Genomic DNA, 22,867 nt, shown 5'->3' with positions numbered 1-22,867 from the left:
GCAGCATGGCGAGGGGGTCAGAACTCAAGCAGTATGTAGAGAGCATTCACATTTAGAGGAAGTCTGACTTACAATATTGGAGCCTAAGTGCGGTGAAAAGGCTTCCCACATAGGAGAATGTTCTACCATCAGGTATCAGAAACCAAGAAAACTATCCACTTGTATAGGAAGAGAGAGATTGGCATGGAGATTTAAAGCTTGAGGAGGGAACCTAGAAATGAGGTGGCCCAGTGAAGGATGTCAGAGTCAGAGAAAGGAGTCTCCTCTCTGAGGTGAGGTCTGACTGTCAGAGCTGTGCACGTTGAAGAGGGTAACCACATGCCGAGGGGACTTAACATAATGTGTACAGTGCCCAAAGATGTGGACAAGAAGATTGAGTGTCACAGCCCAAACAGAATGAAGAGGAAGGCCACACTGAATGAGGACATTATACTTAGTATCAAAGATTAAGAAGTATGAAATTATTCTCACAAGGGATTGGGGCACATGAAATAGCACAGCCTGAGACATTGGAGAAGGGACATCCCAACGCAGGAGTCAATGTCCAACAAGGGGAGTATGTCCAGGGGGACTAGAGTGGAGTGACAAAGCTCCACTGGTGAAAGAACATTTACACAGAGGAGCATCTGAGCACATGAAGACAGCAGATGAAAAGGTATTTACATGGGACAGGTGATGGAGACAAATTTGAGGGGTTGATTACATATAAAGGGATTGCTTGATGAGAGTCAAGTTTCTCACTTACAGAGGTTGCAAGATCAAAGGGAAAGTCTACTTTTAGCTCTTTGAGGATTCTCCATACTTCTTTCCAAAAGCCTGTATTAGTTTTCAATCCCACCAATGGTGTATAAGTGTTCGCTTCTCTCCACTAGCATCTGCAGTTTGGGCCTTTGTAACAGGGTTATTCTCACTAGGGTTAGGTGATATCTCAAAGTGGTTTTGATCTGCATTTCTCTGGCGATTAGGGACGATGAGCATTTTTTCATGTGCTTCTTGATCATTCGTCTGTCTTGTTTCATGAAGATTCTGTTCATGTCTCTTAACCAATAATAAATGGGATTGTTTGTTCTTTTCCTGTTGATTAGTTTGAGTTCTCCATGGATTCTGGCTATTAAGCCTTTGTCAGATTTGTAACATGCAAATATCTTTTCTCATTCTGAAGATTCTCTATTTGCTTTAATTGTTGTGTCCTTAGCTGTGCAGAAGCTTTTCAGCTTGACTAAGTCCCATTTATTTACTGTAGTTGTTGCTCTAATGGCCAATGGGGTCTTCCATTTGATCCTGCAATCCCATTACTGGGTATCTACCCAGAAGAAAAAAAATGTAGATTTTACCATGAGGACATCTACACTAGAATGTTTAATGAGGCTCAATTGACAATCTGAAGATATAGAAACAACCCACGTGCCCATCAACTCAAGAATGTATCAATAAACTATGGTTTATGCATACTGTGAAATACTATTCAGCCATAAAAAATGAAAACCTTAAATCTTTTGTATTGACCTGGATGGATTTGGAGAACATCTTCCCAAGGAAAGTATAATAAAAATAGAAAGGCAAGCATCCAGTGTACTCAATACTAAAATGAAGCCAGCAGATGAACAACTGCACACCCACAGGAGAGAAAAACAAACCTAGATTCAAGTAGGGAAGAGGGGGAGGAAAGATGAGGGAAAGGGGAGGAAGGAGGTAGTCTGGTGTGCTCTCACCTAATGGACACAGTGTAAAGATAGATAACACACCTCCTGGATGAAGGGCTCAACTACAATTTGGGCTTTACCTAACAAATACAAGCAATGTAACCCAATAATTTGTACCCTTATATCAATCTGAAATTTTAAAAAAATATACTTACAGAAAAGTTTATTAAATCCAACCCTAGAGTGAGACCTTAATTTTCACATAGATCACTTGGTTAAGAAAAACACGATTGAAGTGAATATTATCAACCCTGACACAAATTGAAATTGTCAGCTGGTTCATTTTGAACAAAGGAGACAAGACCACACATGGGTGAATAAGCAGTCTCTTTAACAAATGGTGCTAGGAAAACTGAGCATCAATGTGCAGAAAAATGAAACTAGCTCCCCTTCTTTCCCCATATATAAAATCAAAAATAAGAATGGGGTAGAGATTTGAAATCATTACTTGAAAGTATAAAACAACTAAAAGAAAACATTGCAGGAACACTGCAGGACATTGGTCTGGGCAAAGATTTTTGGGTAAGACTTCAAAACAAGCAACAAAAGCAAAAATGGATGAATGAGATTATATTGAGCCAAAAAGCTTCTGCACAGCTAAAAGAACAATTAATAAACAAAATGAAGAAACAACCTACAAGATGGGTGAAAATATTTCTAAACTATCCATCTGACAGGGGATTAATAACCAGAATATATAAAGAACTCAAATGCCTCAGTGGTACAAATCATCATCATCATCATTATCTGACTGAAAATGGGCAAAAGGCATGAATAGATTTTCTCAAAAGAAGACTTACAATTGGCCAACAAGTATATGAAATAAATGCTCATTAGTAACCATCAGGCAACACAAATCAAAACTGCAATATGTTATCATCTCACCCCCAGTTAGAATGTCCATTATCAAAATACTGCATACCAGGTACTGGCAAGGATATAAAGAAAGAAGAGTGCTTGTACCCTGTTGGTGGAAGTGTAGGGTGCTATAGCCATTACAGAGGTTTATAAAGAAGAAAAAAAAAATGGAACTACCACAGAATCCAGTGATCCCAATACTGCTGTATCCAAAAGAAAGGGAATCAATATATTAAAGAGACCTCAGCACTCACATGTTTATTGAGCACCATCTCATAGCAAAGACACAGAGTTGATCTAAACATCCGTCAAAAGATAAATGGACAAAGGAAATGTGGTATATATACCTAGTGGAATACTACTTAAATATGGAAATTTAAAATCTTGTAATTTGCAGCAACATGGATAGAACTAGAGACCCTTATATTAAAGTTAAATAAAACAGGCACAGAAAGATTAATATTGCTTAATTTTACTCATATGTGGAAGCTAAAAATGTGGATCCCATAAAATTAGAGAGCAGAATGGTAGCTAACAGAGGCTAGGAAGGGAAGGATGAAGGTGGAAATGAAAAGAAGTTGGTAAAAGGTAAAAAATACACTTATTCTTTAGTAAAGTGATGGTAATTTCCAGTTAGAAAAATGTAAGACTCTATGTAAAAAAATGAAAGTCTAAAATAATTTACAGTAGAAGCAATTCACTGACTTGGTTTCTTTGTCATTTTAACTTGTATAAAGAAATTTTCAAAGATATTATAAAACAGAAAAATATTTACTCACATGATTTTGAAGACTTATAGCTTATATATGTATATAGAGATTCCACGTCATAAGAGATTAAGCAGAGAGAATGAATTCAGTGTTCCTTTTGTTCTTATATAAAAATGTAATTTCTAGATACTGATATGATTTCTCCATTATCTCCAAAAGAAGTGACATCCTCTTCTAAAGAAACAGACATTATGTAACAGTTTTACTTTGCCCTGAAATCCTTCAATGATAAGTAATTTTTGCTTCTGAATGCTGCCCTTTCAAACAGAAACACTTAACAATAGAACACTAAATGAATTTATATTGAAATCCCTACTATCATCTCACGAATTGTTTGCTCTCCAATTTATTAACAATTGTGTTCTCATTGTGCAATACTCAAGGCACATCCACAATCTACTGAGAGCTGATCTGTTGTAATTACATTGCAACATTAATGCCAGGAACAGCAGCTTCAGAACACCTGCTGTATTGCAGCTTCCACTTACGTAACTTTCCAACTGAATTTAATATTGTAATTAAAAGGGTTCAGTAATTGATAACATCATAAAAATTTCTTACTAAAAATTGGAACGATGTCACTCATAATGTCATATTTACTAACCATACTAAAGAAAGAAAGAGAAAGACTGAACTGCCTTAAAAGGGAGCTGATTCTCTGTAGATGTAACTGAACAATATTCAGTATTAGAAAGCTGGAGCCCTGTTAATATGCGGAAGCATTTCTTTTCTAAGATTTTTCTAAGTTTACATTAGCAAAATATAGTGACAACATGAATGATAAAAAGAGAAAAATGTACAAAGAAAATATTTTTGATAGATATTAATGAGCAAAAATACCAACTTGAAAATGAATAATAAAATATAGTGGGTACTTTAGGTAAGGGAAGAAAAATAACACTTAACTAGTAAATACCATAAATGCAATGGTATTGATGGATAACGTTATATGGCTTAGATAGAAACATATATATTATTTCACATAGTAAATTACATTTCTTTCCTCTGTTATGGTATTGAATATGACATTACGAATCTCTCCTCTTCCAAATATGCTACATTTTTCAAATTAATCTGAGTGTCGCCATCAGTCCTGCGCTTAGGCATAAGCAAAAAAGGCTTCTGCCTTGGCTTTTATACTGTAGCACCCACATATCACAAAAAAATAAAGAGACAGACACCTTTAGAAAAAATATGAAAAAATACATAGACATGTCTACATGTGAGATTCTGCCACCAGATACCACCTGGACCTCTAGTCTCTCTTTTTGAGACTGTGCAGGCCTCAAAAAATTATTTCTCCACATCTTGAGCCCTGTGTCCTTTTCACAAAGGTGACTGCATCTGAATGCCATGGAGACTGTGGGTCATACATTGCTGATGTCAGAAATAAGAAATGCTTTAGTTAGGTCAATACTTTTATTCAATTGGACTAGAGTTAATAATCATTATATATTTTGAGTAACAGGTACTGTTAAATAACTCTGTGCATTCAATTCCCCAGACACCCACAAAACCCATGATGGGAAGTTCTTTGAATATATCTGTCCAACAGAAAGCAGAATAAATTCACATCTCATATTCTAGTCTGAATTCATATTCCTTTTAGTATTCATCCATCCCATATTTTCACCACCAAGTGAATTAAAGGGCCCCAGATCCTATGCATACCGCCCCAAATAAGTCTTTCTTATTTAACATAGACTAGGACAACTATTTTGTAAAGTTCAGAAAATAAGCGTGGACCAACAGATTGGATATAACAAGGTGTGGGTTAGACAATGTCCTGCCAAATACAACACACAAAGTTCATGTTGGCCTTAAATATATGAAATAAATATTCTTTACTTCTTATTGGCACAATATTCATTCCACTTAAGAAAAACTAAGTGGTCCTATGATATCCCCAACTCTAGTTAAGAAATAAAAAGAGCTGTGTTTTTGCTTAATACAAAGGTTGCTATCTTTTTTGTTGTGGTTATTGTTGTTTTCTTTATTAAATCATAACTGTGTACATTGATGCATTTATGGGGTACAGTGTACTGATTTGATATACAATTTTATGCTCTAGGTGGCCCCTTCAGCCTCATTCTGTAAGAATCTCCCCAGCAGAAGACATGAGGCACTGCTGAGGCTACTGGAACCAGCTCTTCCATTCCACACGTGTTCCCAGTTGTTTTAGTCAGCCAAAATAAGAAGGTAATAATTGGGGTAGGAGACAGCCAGCCAGGCACAGAGAATTCATAACAGGTTCACTGTGCCAAGATGCCAAGGGTACTGAAATGCCTCAGATGCTCCCCAAAGCAGCTTTGGAAAACACTATCCACTTGCCCGCATCTGGAAACCACAACTGCTTCTTATAGAGCACTCTGTGGCTGAAGCTGGCAGTGGTAAGTTTCCACACAGCAAACAGAGTAAATAAATGCAGTATTTGCTTTTTTAAGTGTTAACTAACTTAACTTACTGACTCTCAACTGCTGGTAAAAATACCCAATTGTCAAGATTTCCCTGGGAGAACTGTCATTCTACCTCAAGAAACAGATTATATTAATCTATTTAAAATTATTAAGTAACATACCAAAAGCCCTAGAGAAAGCATACAAGAGAGAAAGAGAGAGGTCTTTTCTGATAAGTAAAATGTTGTTACGTGTTATGGCTCTTCTCTCCAGTCATTACCACAATATATATTCACAGATGTCTGGAGTTGGAAAGAATCTTAGTGACCATGGGGCCTCTTCTGGCCCTTTTCTGAGCAGGAAAAGCAAGTCTGGAGAGGTAAAATAACTTAACTCAAATTCACTATCCTCGTGGTAAATCCAGAGTCAGGACTTGGGTCTCTTGATTCTCATGTTACTAAATCAGCATCAGGGCGTAACGAAAACAGTGTTTAAAGCATGCATCCTGCCCTCAATTCAACTGAGAACTCCACCCTGTGCCCACCACAATCCCTTTGCACTGAATAGCTGAAGGTCACTTGAAATTTCTCATTTTCATCCATGACCCAACAATTCCCTGTTAATATAAACTCCAGTCCCCTATTTCTCCTTTCTCAGTAGATCTTCAAGTCTTCTGATATGAAATCTCTAACTTTCCTTAAAGTCATTTCAGCAGGAGCAGGCACGTCCCTTTTGATCCTGATGTAGTCAGCAACTCAAGCATCTGGGGACCTTCTGAGAGGCAGCCAAGAACTCTCAAGACCTATCAGAATGGTATCTCCTTTAGGGTGAATACTGAATATCTTCCAGTCTTTCTGAACTGAATATCTTCCAGTCTTTTCCTAATAGTTTAATTCCTCATAATATAGCAGATCTTCCAGGTAATTTCTCTGCAGTTCTATTTTATATTCAATCTTGCCATTATTGCTTCAGTCCCATTATTTTGCCTTGCACAAAGGCTTTGCTTCTTCCTCTTATTAAAATCCCAAAGTCTTTGTCCCTTTGAGATTTCAACTAGGTTAGTATAATGATCTCCACCTTTTTTCCAACTTGGAAATTCCTGCCCTACTGGTCCTAGTTGGAATTTTTAATCTAAGACTTGAAGAAATTTAAGACTGCTAGAAATTTTATGTAACAATTTTTTATATGTGCACATTTGTTTTTGTTAAAGGATTAATTGCAATTTTAATCAAATACTAGAGACTGACATCTATCAGAAGGTTAAGATTGATCACACTATAAATTCAGACCCACACAGCTTGCTGACCCTGTGCCCTCTGTGGCTGTTTCTTTTGCCTTTGTAACTCCGGTTGTCTCTCTTTCCACTTGTCATGGCAGTCCCTTCCCTTCCCTGATGACTTCCCTGAAGTGCTCCGCAGCCCATGGCATGGAATGCGTACAGCCCTCATTTTTCTGTACCATCCAAGAGGATTATTGGTAATTTAGCCTGAAACTCTTTTACTGTAATATTTTGATAATATAGGATGATTATGATTATAAATGGGACTATCTCTACATTACAATAAATTTGATTAGTAAAATCAGGTGATGGATCACTAAGTGAACATATTCTGGGAGAAGGCACTATCTTGAGTGTTATGCATTACACAAATAGCCAACATAATATTGCTAAAATTAGAGACTAGAATCAGCTCTCAACATTCAGCAGTGGATAACCACAATGTTTAATTCATAAATTTAAGATTAAATGGTAGAAGGGAGGCTGGCACACTCAAAAATACCAGGTTGCCATTGTAGGGGTACACTGCCAGATCTAACCAGTGAAATAAACATGGTGCCTTCTGATTAAGTATTCCCCAATTGTGCACTGGTCTTAAGAAATGGAATGCTGGCTACATTTTATACAGTTCTAATTAACTTTCAAAGCAACTTTCAGAAAGTAACAAACAAGAGAGAATCTATATAAGATGGAAATCTGTTTATTTATCACTTTGGTGAAAGAAAAAGACAGCTACTATATTTCCCCAGTAGAAATTATTATCAGCACTGTATCATTATATGGTATCATATGACACTCCTGCCAAATGGCTTATTTTTATTTACTTTGTAGTGAAAACAAGAAAATCATGAATAACTTGTTAATATATCCATGACTGATTAGCTGTCTGGTATTCAAGAAACTGGCTATGAATATCAGCCTCTGCTGAAATAAGATGTTTGTTTCAAATTTATTTCTTTAATATAAAGTCAATGCAATAAGTTACACATCTTACACAAGCAAATGTCAGAAAATAAAAGTGGTTTCAACACATTGTTCCCCCTAGAACAATGATTTGAACAAACATGCTACATTTGAATGCTTCTATTAGGTACGAGTGCGAACTTTGAATGTCTGTGACTCCTCGCATGAGGTTCAGGGTCACCTTACAACAATGGACTGTAATTGATGTCTGGGGCATTCTAGTTCTCCACGATACTTACATGCTAATAGCAGCTATAATGACTTTTTACTACATGGTGCCAACATGCCAGACATTGGACATTGCTTTTAGAGGCAAGGTTCGCATCTCAGAAAGGTTTGAAGAGCGCCATAGTATTATTTTTTGATATTTCAAGCATAAACTATAACATTGATGTTTTTTATCTGGTTCTCTCTACTCAGTAAAATAAATATGAAGCTGATTTACAAAAGACAAAAGGCTTTTTAGTTGGCACTTCACAATTTCTTTAAACAATAAGTGGATTTGAAGGGAGGCTAAATGTAAAAGTCTTATTTTGCATCGGATTGATGGCTACCCTTTCACAGTGAGCATAGAAAGAAGGTCTATTTTGCTACTGCAGACAATGTCCACCCTGAAGTATTGAATTACCATGCAATAATGAATATTTCCAGGACTTGCAGCTTTACTGAACATCTGCTTTTCACAACCACATTTTAAGGGGAAAAATCTAAGAGAGAGAAAAACATACAAAATCCGCAGGACAGGAAAATTTTTTTCTCTCATCTCTTCCATAAACCAGCCCCAGATTCCAAATGGAAACCACTGGTCACGTGAAAACATTTTAAGTGTCGCTTTGCACCAGTCTCTTTTGTGAAGCGTAACTCAGGGGCAAAGGTGAGCGTGGTTTTTAGAACGCTGCAACAATCAGTGTTTCCGAAACAGAACAGAGAGAGGCCACCGGGATCAGACAAACAAAACATCCCTTCTCTTCAGGGACCAAGCAGACCTGCGATGAGTCTCAGAGGCACACACTGCCCTCAGCCTCCTGCTCTCTAAGGTGGCCCAGGAGGTGGAGTCACCCAGACAAAAAGTGCATAGACAAGACACCAGTGGTCCGTGGAGTGAAAGATTCCTGGGATGAAACCAAAATGCCTCAGCTCAGAATCAAGAAGCCCGCCCTTCCCTTTTCACAGATTATGAAAATACTTTCCTGAAAAGTGGGGAACGCTGCTCACTCCACGTTTGAGTGATAAAATAAAAACTTACCCAGGGATGCTTGTGGACATCAGATGGTCTCACAACACTCCTCATGAGGTAATAACAAGACCCCTCTCTGAGATATCAGGTAGATCTTAGTGAAAATATTTTTCTCCTGGATTCAAATGTTGTGAGTAATCAATTCTAAAAAGCCTATCCTGTTTTATATGTCCTACAGATTTCATTGAGCAGAACAATTTTATTTTTAATGGTTCGAGACAGATACAGCCATCAATATAATAAAACCAGAGTAACATTTTATCATAGGTTTACTTCATAGTCTGTTAGGAGTGCAATTATACTCAACTTTTACACTATAATGGCCATGAAGTTACATACACAGTTATAGGATAAAGACCCAAAGCCAAAAGAATAAATGTGGAATTATAGAATTTTTAAACTAAAAATAGTTTGATTCTCTTCAAGTTTAGATCCTTCATTTTACATAAGAGAAAAGGGGTTTGCTAAAGGTCTCATGGCTTCCTCCTGTGTCATCAATGTCCTGTTTTCTCCTGGGCATCAGTGAATATACAAACATGTTCTAGGGTCTTCCTATTACATTAAAAAAAATAGTATCCCTGCCAGGTGTGGTCTCACACCTGTAATCCTACTATTTGGGAGGTGGAGGCAGGTGGATTGCCTGAGCTCACAGACCAGCCTGAGCCAGAGCAAGACCTCGTCTCTAAAAATAGCCAGGCATTGTGGCAGGTGCCTATAGTCCCAGCAACTCAGAAAGCTGAGGCAAGAGAATCAATCGCTTAAGCCCAGGAGTTCGAGGTTGCTGTGAGCTATGACTCCATGGCACTCTACCCAGGATGACAGTGAGACTCTGTCTCAAAAATAATATTAATAATAATAATACTATCCCTAACCCCTATATTTCTCCTAAGTCCCACCATATCCACCTGCTACCTTCACAGCAAAACGAATAGAGAGAGCATTCAACAAAGGCTGTCATTACCTTCTCATCCCAAACTTCTCCTCCACACATCTGTTTCCTACCACACTATGGAGACTGCCCTGTCATACACTCAAAGGTCTTCATGTTGCAACCAACTAGTTTTGATATTTTATGATCTACAAGAGCTGTAAGAGCAAGATGAGTACTCATGAAGAATCATTTTGGAATAGCTTTTTCATTAATGTACTTAGCTTGTTACTTATATGATACAAATAGTTGAAAAAAATTATCAAGTGTTTGCTATATGTTGAACACAGTGAGACGTCAAAAGAATACTAAAAAGAAACAATTTTCCCAAATACATGTTCTTTCTACTTAAAAATATGAAATAGGGACACCTACTAAAATATAAAGGCAATTATCCATTAAAAAAAAAAAAACCAGAAAAACAATGTATACATGCTCAATTGAATTAGGATAAGGGACTAACAGCAAGTACAGAGGCAGCCAGGGAGCTTAGAAAATCTTTCTGAAATAGTTCAGTTTTGAGCCAGGACTAGGAAGGGTCAAAGAGGAAAATACACTCACCATCAAATTCCAAATAATGATACTGTTATATAGTCATTCAACTAATTTCCATGTCTTCCTCAAGATTGAGCTTAAACAGTACAAAGCTCTCTCTCGTTCTTCCTTACCCCACACCTATGCATTCGGTATTGCCTGGCTGCACGCTCAGCATTACCTTCACCTGGTTATCTATCTGTATGTCTCTATCTATCTGTATGTCTCTCTCTACCCACAGTGACTATTCAGCGGCCACTGATACCCAGTAGCTGTCCAACGCATGCTTGCTGTGTGACTCAAAGTGACTACAACACCCTGAGAAGAAAGTATTATCATTGTTAATATTACAGAGAGGGGCAGGGAATCCTAGAGGTTAGAGAACCCCTAACTACGAAGGTAACAGAGATGTGACTCAAATCCTAGACTTTAGACCTAAAGCCCCTCCCTAATCTATTATCCCGTGTTGTCTTTTCAGCAAATATTGCTGGAAAATAGGGGGTAACTTACCCTGGGAAAAAAGACAGAAATTAGTAAATGATGGGTGGGAGACAGAAATAAGATTGTGTCAAGCATGGAAACCGTCCTGGGGCATCAGGCAAATCGCTGCTGCTTTTCATGTGTTGCCATAAGCACTCTGCTCTCTCACACTTTGCCCTTTTTCCAGGTGACTGCAATGATTCTCAGAAATTTAACTGTGATCTATATACTGATGATTTCAAAGTATGTACTCCCGGTTCAGATTGCCCTGGTGAAGCGTATCTCCATGTGCTTACTAGGTGTCTCCCTGGGTGCTCCTGAGGCTACTCACCCTGACAGGGAAGCTTGAGAGTCTGCATAGACAGGACAACCTCCATAGTTGACCTTCTCCCTGTACTGACCACTTCAGTCAGTTGACCAAATTTTCATAGACTGGATGTGCACCCCATGTACTCAAGGGAACACTGACCTCTATATATTGACCACCTCTGTAAGTTATATCTTGAGAACCTTTTAAAGACTATCACGTTTTATGAATTAGTCTATTCAGCATGCTCCTTAGGAAGTTATTGGGAGGGAGAATGCAAGTTATAGAATTTAGATTGGCTCCTATATAATGAGACACTTCATATGACATTAAAATCCCACCCTAATTATACTCCAGTGTAATACTCACAATGTCTCCTGATTAGGTGTGCCGTGTAATCACATCCTGCTACTTGTCTTCCCTGACCACATAAATGTCTTCCCTGATCATTTATGCGTTGATGTTCCTCCCAGGTTACCTACATAGATTATATACCTGCTCCCCCTCATTGGACCACTCAAGGTTCAGCCAAGAAAATGGAAAACACACCAGGTGTTCCAATAGAGAGATCCCCTTATACATTCTCTGAAGTCCTGAAAACTCAAAAAGATACTGAGATAACCCAGAAATGATACTGTGAGAAACAGCTCCATTAGGACTAAGGAAACAAAATGGTGGAGATCGGGACTATCAGACCCCAGAGACTCGTAATTTTGGTGTTCATACCTCAGGGAGAATCCCAAGAACGGAGGAGTGGGGTCCTGTGGAGCTGGAACTGCAGAGCTCTGAGGGGCAGGTGCTGCCCAGCTGGGGCTGTTACCTCCATGGGGGGATGATGTGACTGGGACTTAATTCCTGGAAGAAATAAGAGGAGAGGTTGGAACTTGCTTGACTGGTATTTCACATGTGGTCCCCCTGAGTCAAGTGGGGGATGTTCCAGCACTTACACAGTTTCCGGGTCCTTGTTTCTCCCCTTTGCATTCTATTCTACACACTGCTGTCAAAATGCTCTCAGGGAGGTTAGACAGTGGGACCACGTATAGAACATAAATGTCTTAACACAATAATCATGTAAATGAGGTGACAGCTATATTAATTACTTTGATGTAAGCACTCCAAATTGTATAAAAAAATCAACACATTGTACCCCACAAATGCATAAATGTATTCATGATCTATGTGTACATGACTTAATAAAAGGAAGAAAAATGGTCTCTCAATAATAAAACACTGATCATACCATACCCTTTCCTCAACCATGTCCTCTTGACTAACGTTTAAAATCTGTACTCCTCTCCCCGGTGTCAGTGGCCTTCAAGAATTCTCTAGCTCTTTTTCACCGTTTCCCTGAGTGCTTTCTAGGCTCCCACAGTACCTCAATCTCCCCCAGAAATGCAGCAAATTTTCTACCTTCAATATCTCATAGGCCACAAATTCCAGCTTCAACTTATCCCTGAATTTATTTTCAAAAAATAGTAATACAAAGATGCAAGAATCACTTTGCCCTTCATTTTATGAGGAGCCAAAACCAGAATGAATGACACAGCTGTTGCCCAATTAAAACTTTACATAGTTTCATTGAAAAAAAAAAAAGGAGGCTAATTTTAGCTAAATAGAACTTAAGTAACAACTAAAGGTGTAAGACTGAAAGAATTTAACTATGTCAGTGCAAAATGTTTACACCTTTTCTGATTTTCACATACATGGCAAACCAGTTAAAAGGGATAAGTTTTAAATTCTCAGCAGTTCAATAGCTAAGACTGATTTCAGGCCACTCGCAAACACACCCAGTGGAAGGAGAGTTTTGTGGCATGTGAGCTGTGGCATTTCAGAAAATTCTAAAACATTATTTTCCCTTATTTGTCCTTTGAGTTGCAAAATTAGCTCTCAACAGGAAGAGAAAATTCTCTGCTTAGCCTTGAAAGGTGTCTCTTTTATGTGTGAAAAATAGGAAGGTAAAAATGTCAAATATTTCACATTTCCCTGAGTCTGTGAAATCCAAAGGGATGTGAGATTTTCTATTATTCATATGATTCAGATTAGAGATACGGGAGCATCTCTTGCCCAAATCTATCTCCTGGTACTGCCTTATCATTTTATTTCTAAAAATTAAATATTTTGTTCTTTCCTTTAAAGTAGTACTATTATTTCCCTCTATTTCTAAAAATAATAATTATCTCAGGACTCTGGATTTGTAATAAAAAGGGCAAATGTTATATGACATCTTATTGCTTAGAGCACCTTAAATCTCATTTCTTTGCATAATTTCTGAATAATAAGACTGTTAATACAAGTACTCTTTCTGTTTTAGTAAGAATTTGCCTACATGTCCAAATTAGGTCAACTTCCGGAATCAGTCATTTATCCACTCATTTAGCCTTTCTTGGGCGCCTAACTGCCACCTACCCTATATTAATGCATAATTCCTTAAATTACTTCTGGAACTATTCCAACAGTTCCAGTAACAATGCACAGTCCACGCATAGGCTGGGCACTTGTTTACAATGATGAGCTACACGTGTTGGCCAAGACCACCACAAGTTAATGCTTCAGTTCCTCCTGCACCTTTGAGTAGATGGCATCTGGTCCAAATTTTGTATCCTTTTGAAGATGCAGGATAGGTAACTGTCATCTGGATAGCAGAGACACTTGACCAGGCAATTAAGTATTGTGAAATTCGGGAAGTTTATGTAGGTGAGGATAATTAGTCTTAAAAATAAACTAAGTCTAACAAGCCTCAGGAGTAGAAACTAGCCAACATCCCATCCAATAAAAATAAATTGAGTTGAATGTTACATTTTTGAAAGTTAAAAAAATCATTTACATAAACGTTTCTTTGGGCTTGAGATTATGTTTTAATAATGTCTGTAAAAGTAATGTTGACTTTCCACTGTATTGAAACTTTTTCACTTTGAAGAACTGGATATTCAAGAGCTAGGTTAGTAGCTCTTGACTTTCCAAGCCAGCCTACCCCTTCCCCCCAGCCACACTGTGTATTCCTTAACAAGGGGCAAGCAGAGCTCCTACCCTGGAACATTCACCTTTCGTTTCCTGCAGTCACTTCCTTGCCATAAGGTGGACTGCAGTTAACATTTTCCTGCTTCTTCATGGTAACTACCATTACTTGCTTATTATTTACAAAGAGAGAAAGGTGTTTCTAAACTCCTCTTCCAAAGTTATTCTTATTCTATTAAATGCATGTGATTATTTTAATTCACACTACTCAAATAAACCTCACTTATCAAAATGAGAGAGAAATGTACTCTCCTGGTTTTCTGAATAAGATCTTTTGTACATAATAATAAGCCTAAGTAAAGTTTCATGCTGTTTTTATGTGTCCTCTCACTGAGAAATTGTAGAAGATAAAAAATAAATTCTGCTCATGTGAGCTGTCAATATCATTATGGAGTTAGAATGAGATATTTTAGTCATAGTACAAATATTTATTTTGTGTTATAAATTTACTGTCTAAGAACTTTTGAGGGGGGAGGTCAGGAAGAGGGAGGGCATTTGGTGGGATCTCACCTCATGTGCATAATACAATGGTGCATTTCAAAACTACTAAGAATAGAGTATAAATGTCTTACCACAACAGGTAAGTGAGATTATGGTTATGTTAATCAGTTCAATACAAGAATTCCCCATTATATATCAAATCAGTACATTGTACATAAATGCATCAATGTACACAGTTACGATTTAATAAAGAAAAACTAATTTGGAAATATAGAACCTGGCTCAAAAAGATAATGCCTATGCAATATTCTACTATGTAAATGACAATTCTAGATTTTTGATGGAAAAATATGTTATAAAATAACTGTCCTTGTGTCAGTCTTATATAGTCAAATTATATCAAATATTTTAGATTAATTGAATTAAAAGATTCCCAGTTATTTATCATAGTATGAAATATTGCCCATACACAGAAAATAACATAAATTTGGGGAAAGAGATTATAAAATGGGACAAAGAATAAAAGAATCTGCTAGTCTAATTCGTAATAAAAGGTATAAATATTTAACACCTTAAAATTATAAGATCTTCATGTTAAGAATCAATCTCTTATCCACTCAACACAATGACAGGAAAAAGAGAGAAATGGGAGAAACAGAAACGTGAAAGTACTATTTTAAATAACAGGAAAAATCAAATTGAGTATAAGACTTCTTGCTGCTCCTGTTTCAAAAGAAATAAATAATAGGAGCAGAAAGTCATACTCTGGAAGATCTCTTTCTCCTATTGTTAAGATACTTCAAGATTTTATAGGCTGGCCTTATCAATGGGTGAAAGAGTGCACCTGACTTCATTGACCTTAAACTAGATTATGACAGGAATCAGTTAACGTTTTGGCTCATGGATTCAACAGCCATATTCCTACAATTATTCACAAATGTCAAAAAGACCTGTAATGAAATAAATTGAGAAGGAATTTGAAAATTATCGATAATAATAACAAAAGTTGAGGGTTTATTATGTCAGTCGTAAAGGTTATCACTTAGAGTTCATTATCACATTAATTCTATCAGATGTCATATTTAATATAAAATGCAGAAGTAGGTATTATTGCCCCATTTTCAGATAAGGAAGCTGGGATATCATCTTCAGTTTGGGGTGTGACATGTTATGATTAAGATGGCTTCCACTCACAAGGGACTGAAGGACCTTATTGTATTCTGCCTTAGAAATGTGTGTTTATGCCTAATCCCAGTAAAATGGTAAAGACTTTCTTGTTAGTTAATGAGGAAGACACATTTCTGCTGGTAATCACATATAGGGAGTTTAGATTTGTGTCTACGAAACACTTTAAAGACCACAGGGAGATTAAATATAATATGGATCTGAGAAACTCCCATCAAAAGCATGTCCTACTTTTTAAGTAATGATATTAGCCAGCATTTATTAAAGGCTGACTCTGTACGAGACACTTTCCTGAGTGATTTACATATATAAGCTCTTTAATACATGACCACCCTAAAGGAAAGTCATTATTTCTCCATTATACTGATGAGGAAGCAGAGAGATAAAGCCACATGGTCATATGGCACATTAGTGTCAGAGCCAAGATGCAAATCCAGGCATCCTAGTGCCAGAGCCTCACTATATAAGGCCTCCCTTTCCAGTCACCCTAATTTAATCTAAATAATATTTCCAGAGATCCTACCATCTAAAAGGGCCTGTGGTTGACAGTGTGGAGGGTGTGCACACACACATAAACACACAATCACAGAAATTAATGGAAATAGCATACACTCTGTGTGCTAGGCGCAAATGCTGGGTTACATGGACTTAAATTAAAATCTCTAAGTCATATAATAAGGCTATCTCTTCCAAAATTCAAATGATTTCAACAGCCACCCTGCTCACAGGCTGTCACACAGCATGCTTTACATAAGTACAGTACCTTAATCAGAGTCGACACCTAATAAACATTGATCTGATGCCAGGTCTCTACAGCTCCAAATTCAATGGATTCTTCATTACACTTGGCAAGAAGCAAGCATCCAGTGTACTCAACACTAGTAAGAAAACTAGTAGATAAAAACTGCATGGCCCCACAAGAAAAAGACACAAGTGGGGAAGAGGGAGAAAGGAGGGAGGAGGAGGAGGGTGTGGTAAGCTCTCATCTAATGGGTACAATATAGAGGTATACGGCACACTTCCTGGGTGAAAGAAAGGCTCAACTACAACTTGGACTTTGCCTAACAAATGCAAATGATGTAACCTAATCATTTGTATGCATGTATTAATCTGAAATTTAAAACAAAGAAGTGTAAGAGGGGTCTCTACTAAAAATTTCTTTGGAGAAATAAAATGTAAAAAAGTAGTAATAACAAAATATTTGAATATAAATTCAAAGCAATGATGAACGTTGTATAACGTTAAATTTCCTGAAAGCAAAATGGGTAATCCCCTGCCCGTCTTCAGGAAAGTTAAATACATACACATGTGCATAAATATTTGTATTGAAAGAGAAGAAACTTGATTTCTCTTTGTCCTAATTTCCCATAGTTTCTCCCATGTATCTTCTACTTATACAATACCAAACTACTTAGATTTCCTAAATACTCTACGCCCTTGAAAATTTGCTGGAATGTCCTTCTCATGTGAAATTCTATTCATACTTGAAGACACCTTACAAGCCATTTCCTCACACAGTGCTACCCCAATTTTTCTATCATAACTTAGCTGGTAATTATCATATTATGTAATAATTGTTGCTGTATTATCTTTGTCTCCTACTAGACAAATTGTTACCTAATGCGTAACCCATATTCCTTTGGTTGTTTTTATCAATTGGTTTTACGTTGACCATCTTCTCTTTTGTTCAGCTTTTCCTGGAATTATACAGCCTATCTTATTACATTTTAAATTATTCTTGTTGTATCTTGAAGAGTTCTGGAGACATTTAAACATTTGCCTTTGAAAACTTTGTTCCTTTGCTTATTTTGTGTGTATTTTTGCGCTTTTTAAATTTATGTTCACTACTTATTTCAGTTTCTGGTCTTTTTAGTCAAAGATTCTATTTCTGCTATTTCCACATTTAGTTCCCTAGAAATATTTTTTAATCTCATTCATCTGCCTTTTCATCTTATTCATTCATTCAACAGTTTTTATTGAACAAGACTATGGAAATAGCAGTAATGAACAAATTATTGCCCTCATAAAGCTTGTATATTTATTCTGCAACTTTTTGCATGACTATATTCCATATTTTCTGTTATCTGGTAAAGAACATAAAAAGTTTTATAAGATTTTTTTTCTTGCTCTCATATTTAAGTGTTTTCAGAGGCCAGGTATCTTGGCTCACACCTGTAATTCTAGCACTTTGGAAGGCTGAGGCTGGTGGATTGCTTGAGTTCAGAAGTTCAAGAGCAACAAGAGTGAGACTCTGCCTCTACTAAAAATACAAAAAACTAGCCGGGCATTGTGGCAGGCACCTATAGTCTGTCCCAGCTATTTGGGAGGCTGAGGCAAGAGAATTGGTTGAGCCCAAGAGTTGGAGGTTACTGTGCGTTATGCTGCCATGGCACTCTCTAGGGTGACTGAGTGACACTCTGTCTCAGAAAAGAAAAAAATAATAAAATAAATGTTTTCAGAAGTATGATTTTGTTCTAAATGTTCAGAGAAATGAATAATATTTTCCTTCTGCAGTTTAATATGTTTAGCTCCTAATGAGATTACTGTGTCTACCATCATTTCAGCTATTTGGGGCTCTGAGTCAACATCTGCTCCATTTTCTTCTGTCTGATGTCAAGCACAATACACAGACCAGTGTCTGATAACACAAAATCACCAGCCTATACTCCTATAAGGACACTTTTTGGATCAAGTACAAAAGCCTGATGATGTTGAGGGCATGAGCCTTATTGCTCATGCCCATCTGTGACCAGTATACAAACCTTCTGTTCAGCAGTTTCACTGAATATGGGAAGAAAGATGCAAATGTGGGCACTGAGGTAGCATGAAGGAAGGAGCACTCAGTCTACCTAAATAAAGGACTGTACTCATGTCTTAAAAAGGTATAGCCAAGGAAACAGTCAAAAAAACTAACAAACAACCTTCAGAATGGGAGAAAATATTTGCACACTGATAAAAGGCTAATAACCAGAATCTGTAAAAAAAAAAAAAAAAAAAAAAAAATTAAGCAAATCTTCAGGAAAAAATTAAACAAAATTAAAAATTAAAATTTCTTTTAAAATTAAAAGTAAATAACCCCATCAAAAAGTGAGCAAAAGCCTAGAACAGAAGCTTTTCAAATCCAGGTAGACTGATGGCCACTAAACATGTAAAAATGTTCAATGTCTTCAATCACCAGGGAGATGCATAAAACCACAAAGAAGTTTCAGGTGAAACTGAAACTCCAGTGAGAATGGCTTTTATCAAAAATCCCAAAACATCAGATGCCAGCATAGATGTGGAGAGAAAGGAATGCTTATACATTGTTGGTGGGACTGAAAACTAGTACAGCCTCTATGGAAAGTAGTGTGGAGATACTTCAAAGAACTAAAAGTGGACCTACCATTGGATCCAACAACTGAATACTGGGTGTATATCTAAAGATGGGGGGAAAGTCATTTTATCAGAAAGGCACTTGCACTCAAATGTTTCTTGTAAGATAATTCACAATCGCAAAGATATGGAATCAACCCAAGTGCCCATCAATACATGAGTGGATTAAAAAAACGGGTACATGTATACCAGAGAGTACTACTCAACCCCCCCCAAAATGGTAACTAATATGTTTGTAACAACTTGAATGGAATAGGAGACCATTCTTATAAGTGAGGGATTGTTAAGAATTGGAAAAAAAAAAAAAACACATGTAGTCAATATTAAATTGGAACTAATCCATCAACACCCATGTGAATATTTGGTTGTAAAACTCAAAGGAAATCAAGCAGGTGGGAGGGGCCAGAGGGAAGGGGTAAATTCACATCTAACAGGTACAATGCACACATATAATTTTGACTCAAACTTTACAAAAGCAATTCATGTAACCAAAACTTTTGTACCTTCATAATACTTCAAAATAAATAAAAATAATGAATTTTAGATAATTTTTTTAAAGGGTACTTTTACTTTTTTGATTGTATATATAATTCTGAGCCAAGAGGCCAGCACAAAGAATATGGTAAAATCTTTTAAATCTTTAAGTAAAATTCTCTATTTTCTGAAAGTATGGACTTCACATTATCCTGTGCAATTTATATCTATTAAGTTTGCTTTTAATGAACATTTTCATATTCTGGCTATGGGTTAATTATTACCTCTAATATTTACCATGAGTATTTTTATTATTATTTGTGTCTTCATAGTCTTTTAATGGGAAATAAGGAAAGACCATATTAAGAAGGCCTGAAGAAGATATACCATCTTAAAGTGAAATCTAACTTCTAAATTTTAAAGTTAAAGCATTAAAATTATCTGATTCTCATTGTATCCATTAACCTTTATAAGCAAATAATAATGAGATTAAAGATCCATACACTGAAAATTATAGAACAATGATAAAGAATTTGAAGAAGACAACAAATAAAAACATAATATTGTCAGATGTCTACATTCTCTGAAGTGATTTATAGATTTAGTACATCTTATCCAAATTCCAATAGCCTTCTTCACAGATATAGAAAAAAAGCAATCTTAAAAATTTGTATAGAACCACAAAAGACCCTGAATTGGTAAATCAAGGAAAACAAAGCTGGAGGTATTAAACTTATCCTTGATTACAAAACCATAATAGTAATAAAACAGTATAGTACCAGCATAAACACAAACACATAGAACATTGAAATGGAATAGATCCTCACATACATGGTCAACTAACCTTCTATGAAGGTACCAAGGACACATAATAGGGAAAGAACAATCTCTTCAATAAAATGGTTTTGGGAAATTGGATTTGCACCTGCAAAAAATGAAATTGAATCTTTATTTTATACCACACACAATCAACTCAAAATATACTAAAGATAAACATAAGATGTGAACCCAAACCCTCCTGGAAGAAAATATTGGGTAGAAGCCCTGTGACATTGGTCTTGGCAATAATTTTTTAGATATAACACCCAAAGCACAGGTAATAAGAGCAAAAATAAACAAATTTAAAAATTTCTGCATACTAACGAAAATAATCAACAAAATGAAAAGGCAACGTACAGAATAAAAGAAAATATTTGCAAACCTCATTTATCTTATAGGGGGTTAACATCCAAAATACACAAAGAATTCATACAACTAACTCAGTAGCAAAAATAATAATAATGATAATAATAATGATAATGATAATAATCCAGTGGGAAAATAGGCAATGAATTTTAATAGACATTTTTTCAAAGAAGACATACAAATGGCCAAGAAGTATATGAAAAGGTTTTTAGCTTTACTAATCGTCAGGGAAACACAAATCAAAACATCAATTAAATATCACCTCACACCTGTTAGAATGGCTATTATCAAAAAGTCAAGAGATAAAAATGTTAGCAAGGATGTGGAGAAAAGGTAAACTTTACATATTGTTGGTAGGAATGTAAATTGGTACAGTCATTGTGAAAATAGCATGGAATTTCCTTGAAAAATTAAAAATAGAACTACCATGTGATCTAGTAATCTCACTCCTAGGAATATACTCATGGGAAATAAAAGCACTACCTCTAAGTGATATCAGCCCCCATGTTCATTGCAGCATTATTCACAATAACAAATGAAGAAATCTGAATGTTCACCTCTGATGAATTAATGAAGAAAAGTAGTATATGTAAAATGGAATATTATTCCACCTTAAATAAGATGGAAATCCTGCCATTTGAAACATTATATTTGATTCTAGAGGACAAGTGAAATAAGACAGCCACAGAGAGATAAATACTGCATGATCTCACGTATTTGTGGAATGTTAAAAAGTGGAATTTATAACACACACACAAATGGTATATATGTGAGGCAATGGATATGTTAATGGGCTCGATAGTGGCAGTTATTTCACAATGTACATGTACATATCAAGACCAAATGGAATTCATCACTGACATACAAGTTTGGTTTAACATATGCAAGTCAATAAATGTGATAAATCACATTAACAGTATAAAAGATAAAAACCACATGATTATGCCAACTGATACAGAAAAATCATTCAACAAATTTCAAGATTCTTTCTTGATATAAATGTGCAACAGTTTAGGTATAAAAGAAAAGTTCCACAATATGATAAAGGTCATTTATGGAAAGCCCACAGCACACATTATAATCAACAGGAAAAACCTGAAACCCTTTCCACTAAGATTTGGATGCCCATCCCAAGGCAAGGATGCCCATCCTCGGCACCTGTATTCCACACTGTAATTGAAATACTAGAGACATCAATTAGACAAGAAAAGGAAGTAAAAGGCATCCAAATCATAGAGGAAACTAAAATTATCTCGATTCTGAGATGATATGATCTATTTAAAAAAATGAAAAATGAAAATAAAGATTCCATGCATGTATACAAAAAAAAACCTTTAAACTATTAAATGAAATCAGTAAAGGCTGCAGGATACATATTAACATACAAAATACAAAAATAAGTAGCACTTTTATACCCAAATCATGACAAAGCAAGGCAAAATAAGAAAACAATCCCATTAACAATAGCATTTTTTAAAATCCAGAAATAAATTTAAACAAGAAAGTGAAAAATCTATACACTGAAAACTATAAAACATTAATGAAAAAAATTGAAAAAGACACAAATAAGTGAAAAGATACACCATGCTTATGGATCATAAAAATTAATATTGATATAATGTCAATACTACCTAAAACAATATACAGATTAAATGCAATCCCTATGAAAATTTCGATGGCAGGCTCAGCATCCATAGATCAGTGGTTAAGGCACGAGCCACATGCACTGGGGCTGGTGGG

This window comes from Otolemur garnettii, unplaced genomic scaffold (genome assembly GCF_000181295.1).
Source record: "Otolemur garnettii isolate 467f Iridium unplaced genomic scaffold, OtoGar3 scaffold00164, whole genome shotgun sequence".
NCBI lineage: Eukaryota > Metazoa > Chordata > Mammalia > Primates > Galagidae > Otolemur > Otolemur garnettii.
This window is presented reverse-complemented; position numbering follows the sequence as displayed.